The 11140-nt window shown below is 48.5% G+C and overlaps 1 non-coding gene and 2 pseudogenes across 1 annotated transcript; 1 reads left to right on the plus strand and 2 right to left on the minus strand.

Annotated features, from left to right (window-relative positions):
• The first annotated feature begins 1445 nt into the window (after positions 1-1445).
• Positions 1446-1653, plus strand: LOC125993238 (U2 spliceosomal RNA; annotated as a pseudogene).
• Positions 1654-6260: 4607 nt separating this feature from the next.
• Positions 6261-6345, minus strand: LOC125993241 (U5 spliceosomal RNA; annotated as a pseudogene).
• A 2091-nt stretch (positions 6346-8436) lies between these two features.
• LOC125993228 (U1 spliceosomal RNA) lies at positions 8437-8602 on the minus strand. The gene has a single exon (XR_007490071.1). It is a non-coding gene; the product is annotated as a U1 spliceosomal RNA (small nuclear RNA).
• Between the last annotated feature and the right edge of the window lie 2538 nt (positions 8603-11140).

An 11140-nucleotide genomic window follows, 5' to 3' on the forward strand; every position in this document is an offset into this window, starting at 1 on the left:
TCGGGCTCCTTTCCAGCCAGAGAGGTGATATTCCATGTCCCAAGAGCTAGCTTCTGCAGCCGGGGATCAGACCGCCAAGGTCCCTGCCTTTGGCCACCGCCCAGCTCACACTGCACTCGACCCCTTTGGCCCCTCGCACAGGTGGTGAGCCCATGGGAAGGGGGACCAACGTTTCCTTTTCGGGTTGTGCCCGGCCGGGCCCCATGGGCGAAGGCCCGGCCACCAGACGCTCGCCTTCGAGCCCTGCCTCCAGGTGCAGCACAACCAACGTGTGGAAAAGATAATGCGCACGACATTTTTTCTCAAAAGCATGACTTGAAAGAAGGTCCAAACCAGACAAACAGCAGAGGATGGTTTTGATCTATCCACCTCTGGGTTATGGGCCCAGCACGCTCCCGCTGCGCCACTCTGCTGCTCAGTGCTAGCAATTCATCAAGTCCTCTAATCGGCTAACAAGCATTCGGTTCCAACTCGTAACTGGATTCTGACTGTCACTCATTACATTATGAACAAAGCTCAGTCGGGCAGCACTAACCTGGATGCTGGTGGAGAAACCAACTTTTTATCCACTTTCACATTTTATTAGAAATGTCAACAAAATTCAATGTTGAAACTGCAGTTGGTAGGTAGTGTCGCTGAAGCGCTGGATTTAGGCTCTCAGTCTCTACTAAGGCGTGCGTTCAAATCTTGTGTTAGTTCCGCTCTATTCTTCTGGCCTGACTCCTTTTGGCGCAGCCGTTGTACATATGATGACCCTGGAAAGTTCTTGGCAAATTCTCATTTGCCTTTCATGTTCATCGGGTCTACCATTGTAATAGGTATCTACACTGTGTATTTGGATAGAGACTGGTCAAAGGGGACACATATATGCCTCGTGAACTACTACATGCATTACTGCGGATGAAGAAGAGTGAACAAATAAGTCATCAGACAAGTTTGCCGATTTTTTAGTGCCCATTAGAGCAGCACTCTGTTCCGTACTGTAACCTGTTAGGTTTGTTCCCAGTTCTTTATCTTTAATGCTCGATATGCTAACAGTAATTACCAAGAGAAAGCCTTCACAGTTTAACTATTTAATGTATGCCAAAATGATTGATGCACAGCTGTGGAGCCCTTTCTGCGAGATGCAGAAGAAGGTTCCTCTCCCAGCGCCAAGGTTCCTGCTCTTATACTACTCTGGCCGCCTTCCTGCAAGGAGGCGACTGCCTAGCCTGTGTGATAATGTGTGACCTTGTCATCTTAACCGAGAGCGACTTCTACATATGTGCAAAGGGTTTCATAGAGTAGAGAAAGCTAATAAAGCAAGAGAAGTGTTACAGCGATATAATGGCATAGCTCAAGCTCCCTAGCTAATCACATGTGCCAAAGAGGCCTATTCTAACAAACCGTTGGTGAGAATGGGTAGACGGGGAAGCCTGTAAGCGAGTCCCTCACTCGCATACTCCATCGCTTTTCTGCCTTTTGGCTAAGATAAAGTGTAGTATCTGTTCTTGGGTTTGGGGGATTAAGAGAGCTGACCGTAGAAGAGAGAATTTTAACCATAAAAGTGGTGATTTTACCCTTGCTTTTACTAATCAGTTCTGTTTTCATCCCAGCAAGTAAGTTGCTTTTAGAATTGGACCGAGCCATTTTTTACTTCACCTGGAAATCCAAGTCAGAGGGACTGAAGAGGGACACCATGAAGAAAAAGAAAAAAAAAACAGAGGAGAAGGAGTCCCGAACTTAAAACTCTTCCTCGTAAGCAGATATGTTGCCCTGCACCTGCGAAGCGCGCTCGTTACACCAAATGCATCGAAAAGCCAAGCAATGACACGATTCTGGATGGGCTCATACTGTCACGGTCGGGTGGTGGAGCATGGAGCAGGACGACCAAGTGCAGCTCGGACCAGGGTTTATTGAAGCAACTCAAAATACAGACTCGGTAAACTGACATGACTTAAACAATAACTTGACTGACTGACCGGGACGTGGAACAAGAAGACAGCAGGACATGACGGCACCAAGACAGGACGACACACCGAACGACAGGAACCAAAACCAATGACCAAAACCAATGATCCGACAGGGAGAGAGGGGCAGACAGGACTTTTATACACGACAGGTAACGAGAGGCAGGTGGGACCAATCACACTGATCATGGGCACACAGGAGGGGAGGGGCGAGCACACAGACAGAAACCAAGACAGACACATAGTGGAGCAGGGCGAGACGTGACACATACCTCCGGAAACTAAAGCTAATACCCATCGACCAATGAATTCCTGTGTCTTTTAACGCGCCACCTTCTTATTTCTTCACCAAAAAGTTTTTGAAGAACTTTAAATTAGAGCAAGAAAATAGTGACATTTTAACAAGTCACAGATCTATGATCTCTGTCGTACAGCGGGAAGTGGTTTGTCCAGTGCTCGGACCCGCATTCGGCGAGCCCACAACAGTTTGGCACAACGTCAACCACCCCGCCCTCTCGAAACAAACTTGTTGGGACCTGTCGTGGATGGTGGCCCATGATGGCCTCCCAGTCAGGTCCGTTATGCACTCCCGGGGCATATCAGCGCTCTCAACGTGCCCCCGACCTGGCTGTGGCGCCCAGGAGTCAGTGTGGCACCTGCTCAGGTAGTTCATGGCTGCCGTATACCTGTGGGCGACCTGCAGTTCCCGGCAAGGGAAGTGTTGAATGCAGACATCAACATCTCAACAGACCCTTCGCACCCAGGTTGCAGCCTGTTTGAACTACTCCCCTCCGGACGCCGTTATAGAGCTCTGTACACTAAAACCAGCAGACACAGAGACAGCTTCTTCCCCCAGGCTGTCGCTCTGATGAACTCACACCACTCTTAGAGTCTCAGAGTCATTACTGTGCAATAACATCCCGCTTTCCACACCTTTTTTGTTTACACTGTTTGTACTATGTGTCCTCTCTGCATCCATTGCAGCCTGGTCATCCTCGAAGAGGGACCCTCCCATCTGTGGTCTCTTCTCAAGGTTTCTCATTTCCCCTAGCTGGAGTTATGAGTTTTTCCTTGCCCTCTTGGGAGTTTAAGATCAGTTTAAGATCAGGGGATGTTTGAGAATATCTTTCATTTTTCACATGTTGTTGTTAGTCACCTAAATGTTGAACAGAGGCTGTGATTTACCGAAGTCAAATTCCTTGTTTGGCACGCTCAAACATGGCGAATAAAAAACTCTTGAATCTTGAATCTTGAACCTTGTACTCTATGGGGTGAGCCCGTTGAAAATCAAGCAAGAAGACTTTACAAAGCAGTGGCTCACTTTTGCTGCCATCAAAGACGCCATGTGGACTTCCAGAAATTTGCTGGTAAGGAGGCACAGACAGACAAGGAAATGATGGAATTGGGCTAAAATGGTGCACGAAAACAGTGTGTATTCACCTTTATATTTTGCTTCATGTAGCCTTATCAAAATGAATAAAACTTCTCTCTGTATGTGCATTCACGTGTAACATTGAAGGAGGTAGATATTTTGTTTCAATATTTAAATAAATACCATCATTGTCTATTAAGACACTAAAAGTTGATGGAACATTTTTTGTAGGGCTGCTGTGTTTTAACAAGGAAAGACTCATGTGCTTATGGATGAAGACGACTTGTACTTGTGATTGTGCTTGTGAACAGTAAAGAGGAGTGCTTGTGCAATTGACAGGGTTGGTTATTGTTTTTTATTTAAAAACAATATTTTTTGCCAAATTACAATAGACTGGCATGTGCCAATTCAAATGGGTCCCACCAGAAGTTAAACTGCATTGATAAACGAAGCCCCTTCGTTAGTCATCACTTTACCGTGGAGGAGGGGTTTGCACGCCCCAATGATCCTAGCAGCCATCTTGTCTGGGGCTTCATGCCCCTGGTAGGGTCATCCATGGCAAACGGATCCTAGGTGAAGGGCCAGACAAAGCACGGCTCTCACAAGCCCCTTATGAAGAAAAACATAAATGGATTTTGTTTTCCCTCGCCCGGACGCGGGTCACCGGGCCCCACATCTGGAGCCAGGCGTGGAGGTGGGGCTCGAAGGCGAGCGTCTGGTGGCCAGGCCTTCGCCCACGGGGCCCGGCTGGGCACAGCCCGAAAAGGAAACATGGGTCCCCCTTCCCATGGGCTCACCACCTGCCGGAGGGGCCAAAGGGGTCGGGTGCAGTGCAAAATGGGCGGCGGAAAAAGGCAGGGACCTTGGCGGACCGATCCCTGGCTGCAGAAGCTGACTCTTGGGACATGGAATATCGCCTCTCTGACTGAAAAGGAGCCCGAGCTGGGCGTGGGAGGAGTTTGGCGAGGCCATGGAGAATGACTTCCGGATGGCTTCGAGGAAATTCTGGTCCACCATCCGGCGTCTCAGGAGGGGGAACCAGTGCACCGTCAACACTGTTTACACTGGAGATGACGTGCTGCTGACCTCGACACGGGACGTCGTGAGTCGGTGGGGAGAGTACTTTGAAGACCTCCTCAATTCCACCGACACGCCTTCCATTGTGGAAACAGGGCCTGGAGACTCTGAGGTGGACTCTCCAATCTCTGGGGTCGAACTCACTGAGGTAATCAAAAAAGTCCTCTGGGGCATGGCCCCGGGGGTGGATGAGATCCGCCCAGAGTTTTTAAAGGCTCTGGATGTTGTGGGACTATCATGGCTGACACGCCTCTACAGCATTGCGTGGACATCGGGGACGGTGCCTCTGGATTGGCAGACTGGGGTGGTGGTTCCCCTCTTTAAGACGGGAGACCGGAGGTTGTGTTCCAACTATAGGGGAATCACACTCCTCAGCCTCCCTGGTAAGGTCTATTCAGGGGTGCTGGAGATGATGGTCTGTCGGGAGGTCGAACCTCGGATTAAGGAGGAGCAGTGTGGCTTTTGTCCTGGCCATGGAACAGTGGACCAGCTCTACACCCTGGGCAGGATCCTCGAGGGGGCATGGGAGTTCGCCCAACCTGTCCACATGTGTTTTGTGGACTTGGAGAAGGGGTTCAATCGTGTCCTTCGGGAAGTTTTGTGGAGGGTGCTTCGGGAGTACGGGGTGCTGAGCCAACTGATAAGGGCGGTTTGGTCCCTGTATCACCAATACCAGAGTTTGGTCCGCATTTCTGGCAGTAAGTCAGATTCTTTCCCAGTGAGGGCTGGACTCTGCCAAGGCTGCCCTTTGTCACCGATTCTGTTCATAATGGTTATGGACAGAATTTCTACACGCAGCCAAGGCGTTGAGGGGGTCCAGTTCTGGGACCTCAGCATTGCGTCTCTGCTTTTTGCAGATGACGTGGTGCTGTTGGCTTCTTCAAGCCGTGATCTCCAGCTCTCACTGGGGTGGTTCGCAGCCGAGTGTGAAGTGGTCGGGATGAGGGTCAGCACCTCCAAATCCGAGGCCATGGTCCTCGGTCGGAAAAGGGTGGGATGCCCTCTCCGGATCGGGGATGAGATCCTGCCCCAAGTGGAGGAGTTCAAGTATCTTTGGGTCTTGTTCACGAGTGAGAGCAGGATGGAGCGCGAGATCGACAGGCGGTTTGGTGCAGCGTCGGCAGTAATGCGAACTCTGTACTAATCCGTCGTGGTGAAGAGAGAGCTGAGACAAAAGGCAAAGCTCTCAATTTACCGGTCGATCTACGCTCCTACCCTCAACTATGGTCACGAGCTTTGGGTCGTGACCGAAAGAACGAGATCCAGAATACAAGCGGCCGAAATGAGTTTCCTCTGCAGGGTGTCCGGGCTCTCCCTTGAGAAGCTTGGTCATCCGGGAGGGACTCGGAGTAGAGCCGCTGCTCTTCTACGGTGAGAGGAGCCAGATGAGGTGGCTCAGGCATCTCATCAGGATGCCTCCTGGACGCCTCCCTTTGGAAGTGTTCCGGACATGTCCCACCAGTAGGAGACCTCGCGGGCGATCCAGGACGTGCTGGAAAGACTATGTCTCTCGGCTGGCCTGGGAACGCCTTGGGATTCCCCGGGTTGAGTTGGATGAAGTGGCTGGGGAGAGGGAAGCCTGGGAGTCCCTCCTAAAGCTGTCTCCCCCTCGACCCAACCCGGATAAGCGGAATAGGATGGATAAATGGATGGATGATAAACGAGGTTTTAAACGTGATTGTCTGTCTGCACTCGGCATAATTTCTCTGTTTATGTGAACATGTTCACACGTGCCGGTATAAATTATGTGAACGTATGATTGTTGCACGGAGTATGATATAGGCGGCTATCCGTTGCAATATTGATATTCTTTCGCAGAGCATCAACAAATTGAGATATACTCTTATTGTTCCTCTCCACGGAAATGGTATACTCTTTATTGTTCCTCTCCACAGAAATCTTTAGTAAAAGGCGAAAGATTTATTCGATCTGAAGAGAAACGAGTGATCTGAAAATCTGAGTCAAAACGGGCCACCCCACTGCTGGTCTCACTAAATTCACAGGCGGTCTCACACTCAAATTGCAGCAACCATTCCTTCTAATACAAACAATAGAAGTTGATGGATTTACTATACTTACAAGGACTCAAGCAAACTAGAATGTTTAAACGAGTATTTTGTGTTCATTAATGTCTCACTTACTTTAAACATTGTTGGCGCACAGGATTGTAGGTATCTGATCGAACACTGATGGCGCTCGTTCTTTCAATTATATTGGGCGTCTATTTTGATTATTGATGGTAAAAACAGTTGTATGTCTTGGTACGTGTACTTTTGGTCTGAGAGAACGGGAAATGATCCCATCCCTGTGTTTTATTTGAAAATTTGTAATTTCATAACTTTATTCAACACAAATCGGGAAACAAAATACGATTGTAATTTCTCAAATGATTTTTCAAACTTCGGAAATGCTCTATGTCTCCCTTGTGTCGCAAATAATTGAGGCTTTTGACGTTGCTGGCATGGTTTGGAGTGTAATTCACCTCCACTGCGTTGGTGGCGTTTGATATTTGACATTAGAAAATATTTCTGTCATTTTACTTTAGAAAGTAAAAGTTGTTTTCTAGAAATCCATACTTGTGATGTATGAGGAACAACAATCGGGCGCATTCTTAAAAAGACAGACCTACAGCCGACAAAAAGGTTTTGATACGTTCATATCATATGACGAGTCAGGAACGTGGTAATTACATATTGAAATGAAAAGAGACTACCGTTCAAGATGGCGGCGCGTGCACACGCAGCGGCCACTCTCTGTCCCGTTCGGTGTTTTGTGAGTGTTTACTGAGTGTTTGTCTGGCAGTTTTGTGTGTATTCGTCTCGTGTGATACGTCGTGCTACTAGTGCGGCGGGCATGTTCTGCTCAACATCGGCGGACGTGGGTTTTATGGCGTTCTGGACTTTGGTGCGGAGAGATTTGCTGCTGGTGTTAGCGCTCGGACTGCTTCGTCATGGAGCGATGCCGGACTGGCCTGCTCTTCCTCCCCCGGTTGGACTGCGTCCTGAGCTCGGACTGCTCCGTCCTGGAGCATTGTTGGGATGCGTCGGCAGCGGGTCTGCGAGGCAGCGGAAGAGGGGCCAGCGCGGAGACGTCGGGCCAGGCTTGCGGCCAACCCAGCTCGCCCATCCGTGCCTTCCATTCTCCTGGCGTACGTTCGTTCGCGGGACGACAAGATGGGTTGCGTTCGCCTGATAGGATCCACGAACCGGACAGTGCGTGCCTGCTGTGTGCTCGTGTTCACAGTGGCCTGGTTGACTGTCATCTTACCGGACTCTGCTGTGCATCGGGAGCGGCTAGCGTGCTATCACGCTTATTGTTCATTGATGTTGACTTCTTATGTTATTTTTCCTGTGTTGTTTACTTGTATGTGCGTTGTGAACTCTGTCTTGTCACCCTGGGATAGTGAGAAACGTAATTTCGATCTCTTTGTGTGTCTTGACATGCGGAGGAATTGACAATAAAGGAGACTTTGACTTTGACTTTGAATTTTGCATTTGCTAATTTGGTGAATACAGTTTAACGAGCAAATGCACAGTGTTAGAGATTCGCTCAGTCCAACTTGTTTTGCAAGAACCACACGGGAGACGAGTAAGTCCCTTTAGACACCTGCAGGTGGAGAGTCCATTCGTCGCTGTGCGTACAGCGATGTTCGAATGGAGGTCTGACTCTCGCCTCCTGCAAGAGCATTTTTATTAAGAGAAACAGGGTGGGGGTAAGAGTGGACTGAATAGAGAAAGCCCTTGACCTCTAGTCAAAACATAGCAAGGGGTGTTTTACGACTTTGTGTAGGATGGGACACGCTAGGTGATTTATCACAGGTTGCATTCCAACATAAGCATAAAACTAATCTAGCTAGGTTATTTATTACAGGCTGCATTCCAACATAATCATACGATAAGAATAATCTGGAGAACCCTAATACACAGTTCCAGAGTACAGTTAATTACATAATCAAAAGCGTTCAGTGTGTCACAGCATCGCAGACTTAAACTCCATGTGCATACTACTGCGCTTAATTTTTGTTTTCATCAGAAAGACCAGAGGAGAGCGCGAACACAGTCCCCCACTACCAGAAATAATGCAGTCAAGATTCACACAGTAGGGGAATTTGCAGAGGTCAGCACAACCGTAGTGCAATGGCTGAGCCTCACATGGGGTGAACCACCTTCTTGATCATGGGCCGACGTCTTTACCGCACACGCCATTTTCAGTCACGGGCTTAATTGCTAAAAACGTGTGGCACACATACACACTCAGTGGGTGAAACAGGATTCGTAGAACTGTTTAAGTCAAAGTCAAAGTCAAAGTCAGCTTTATTGTCAATTTGTCCACATGCCGAAGACATACAAAGAAACCGAAATTTCGTTCCCCCCTATCCCATGGTGACAAGACATGGCCCACAACAGACAAACAAGTAAACAAGTATAACAAAAGCGTGCTGAATAAATAATGAATAAATAACACAACAAATAAATAAATAAGAGGAGCAAAAAAAGGAGCAAGTGTGCGTACAGCAGACATTCCAGAAAATAGCGCAACAGTGCCGCACGCTACGCAGAAGGGGGTAGCGAGTTCAGGGCCCTAACAGCCTGGAGAAAGAAGCTGTTGGCGAGTCTGGTGGTGCGGGAGCGCAGGCTCCTATACCTCTTCCCAGAGGGCAGAAGGTCAAACAAAGAGTGAGCCGGGTGACTCACATCTCTGGCAATCGAGGTTGCCTTGCGGGCGAGATGGGAGGTGTAAATGTCCTTCAGGGAGGGGAGCGAAGCACCAATAATCTTACCAGCCGTATTCACTATGCGCTGCAGGGCCTTCAAGTTCTGTTCAGTGCAGTTACCACCCCAGACAGCGATGCAACTGGTGAGGACGCTCTCAATGGTGCCACGGTAGAATGTAGACAGGACTGCCTGAGGAGCACATGCACGCCTGAGCTTCCGCAGGAAGTACAGGCGGCGCTGAGCTTTCTTTGCCAGTGACGAGGTGTTTGCGGACCAGGAGAGGTCCTCACTGATGTGCACCCCCAGGAACTTGGTGCAGCTCACCCACTCCACCACAGCACCGTCGATGATCAGCGGCAGGTGTGTTGTGTGACCCTTCCGGAAGTCAACAACGATTTCCTTGGTCTTATTGACGTTCAGCAGGAGGTTGTTGTCCCTGCACCACATGGTCAGAAGGTCAACTTCCGACCTGTACCGAGTCTCGTCGCCCTTCGTGATGAGACCCACCAGAGTCGTGTCGTCAGCAAACTTCACTATGCGGTTGTCGCTGTAGGTCGCAGTGCAGTCATGCGTCAGCAGGGTGAAGAGCAATGGACTAAGCACGCAGCCCTGGGGGCCCCCGTGCATGCATTGCCTTTTTTAACCTGAGAACCCTAAAACTGTATGAATTTGTATTTATTGAAAACGTCCAACATTACCACTGAATAATATTTTTTTTTCCTGAACAAGTTTTGAAAATGACAAATATATCAAATAACAATAACATAAACAGTTCACCGCCACACAGCCCCAAGCACCGGCATCGACTTCCAGGCGTGTGGCAGCGTGGACTTCCATCCCTGGAGGTGGCACTTCCAGCCACAGAGGTCGAAGAGAGCTCCATAGAATAGGACCGGGTGTGCGTGAAACATATAATAGTTTTTCAAACCTTCTGTGTCACTCCAAATCATTAAATCCTTCAAACTAGTGGTAGAGTGTCCGCCCTGAGACTGGAAGGTTGTGGGTTCAAACCCCGGCCGGGTCATACCTATAAAAATGGGACCAATTGCCTCCCTGCTTGGCACTCAACATTAAGGGGTGGAATTGGGTGTTAGATCACCAAATGATTCCCGAGCGCGGCACCGCTGCTGCTCACTGCTCCCCTCTCCCCCAGGGGATGGATCAAAATCACACGGGGATGGGTTGAATGCAGAGGACAAATCTCACCACACCCAGATGTGTGTGTGATGATCATTGGGAAAAAAAAACTCTCCGTCCTCTGTGTCACTTACAAGCAAAGCCACTAAAGATGCCGGTAGTACATGGGGCCCTTCGTCATCTTCGTCATCCCGTGATCGAATCCTTTGTCCTTTAAGTAAACAACCGCCGCGCCGCTGATGTCACTTGCAGTTCAAACTACAGTAATCCCTTGCTACATCACGGTTCGTTTATCCATTTTTCGTTTTTTTTTTATTTTGAAAATTTGTGACAAAAAATCACGTATACGTTGCTCCTCAGTATAAGTCGCCCCCCCACCCAAACTATGAAAAGAAACGTGACTTATAGTCCAGAAAATACGGTAATGACAACACACAATACAACAAAACACAACACAACAATACTTACCGTAATTTCTGGACTATAAGCCGCACCGGACTATAAGCCGCACCAGCTAAAATTCAGGGATATTTTAGTTTTTTTCTTACATAAGCCGCACCGGACTATAAGCCGCACGTGCACATGAGTTTTTTTACAAAGAAAGACAGTACACAGAAAGCCGTAAAAATCCATAAATACGCCTCGCCGCCATTTAAGCCTCAGGGTTCAAAGTAACCTTCTGAATAAAATGCATTAAAAGTTCACATTCATTACAACTTGTTTTTGGTGAGCAAAATGTCAGAAGAATTGAATTTAAATGCTAATTGATTGGGTTTTAATACAATGCAGATGGTCCAAACAGCGCCACTGCTTTGTGTAATCTCTAAGAGAAAGGGTTTGGAGCCCTTTGACGCAGGTCACCTAGCGTGCATTCCTACTAAAGCTCATAA

The sequence above is a fragment of the Syngnathus scovelli genome, unplaced genomic scaffold (genome assembly GCF_024217435.2).
Source record: "Syngnathus scovelli strain Florida unplaced genomic scaffold, RoL_Ssco_1.2 HiC_scaffold_27, whole genome shotgun sequence".
NCBI lineage: Eukaryota > Metazoa > Chordata > Actinopteri > Syngnathiformes > Syngnathidae > Syngnathus > Syngnathus scovelli.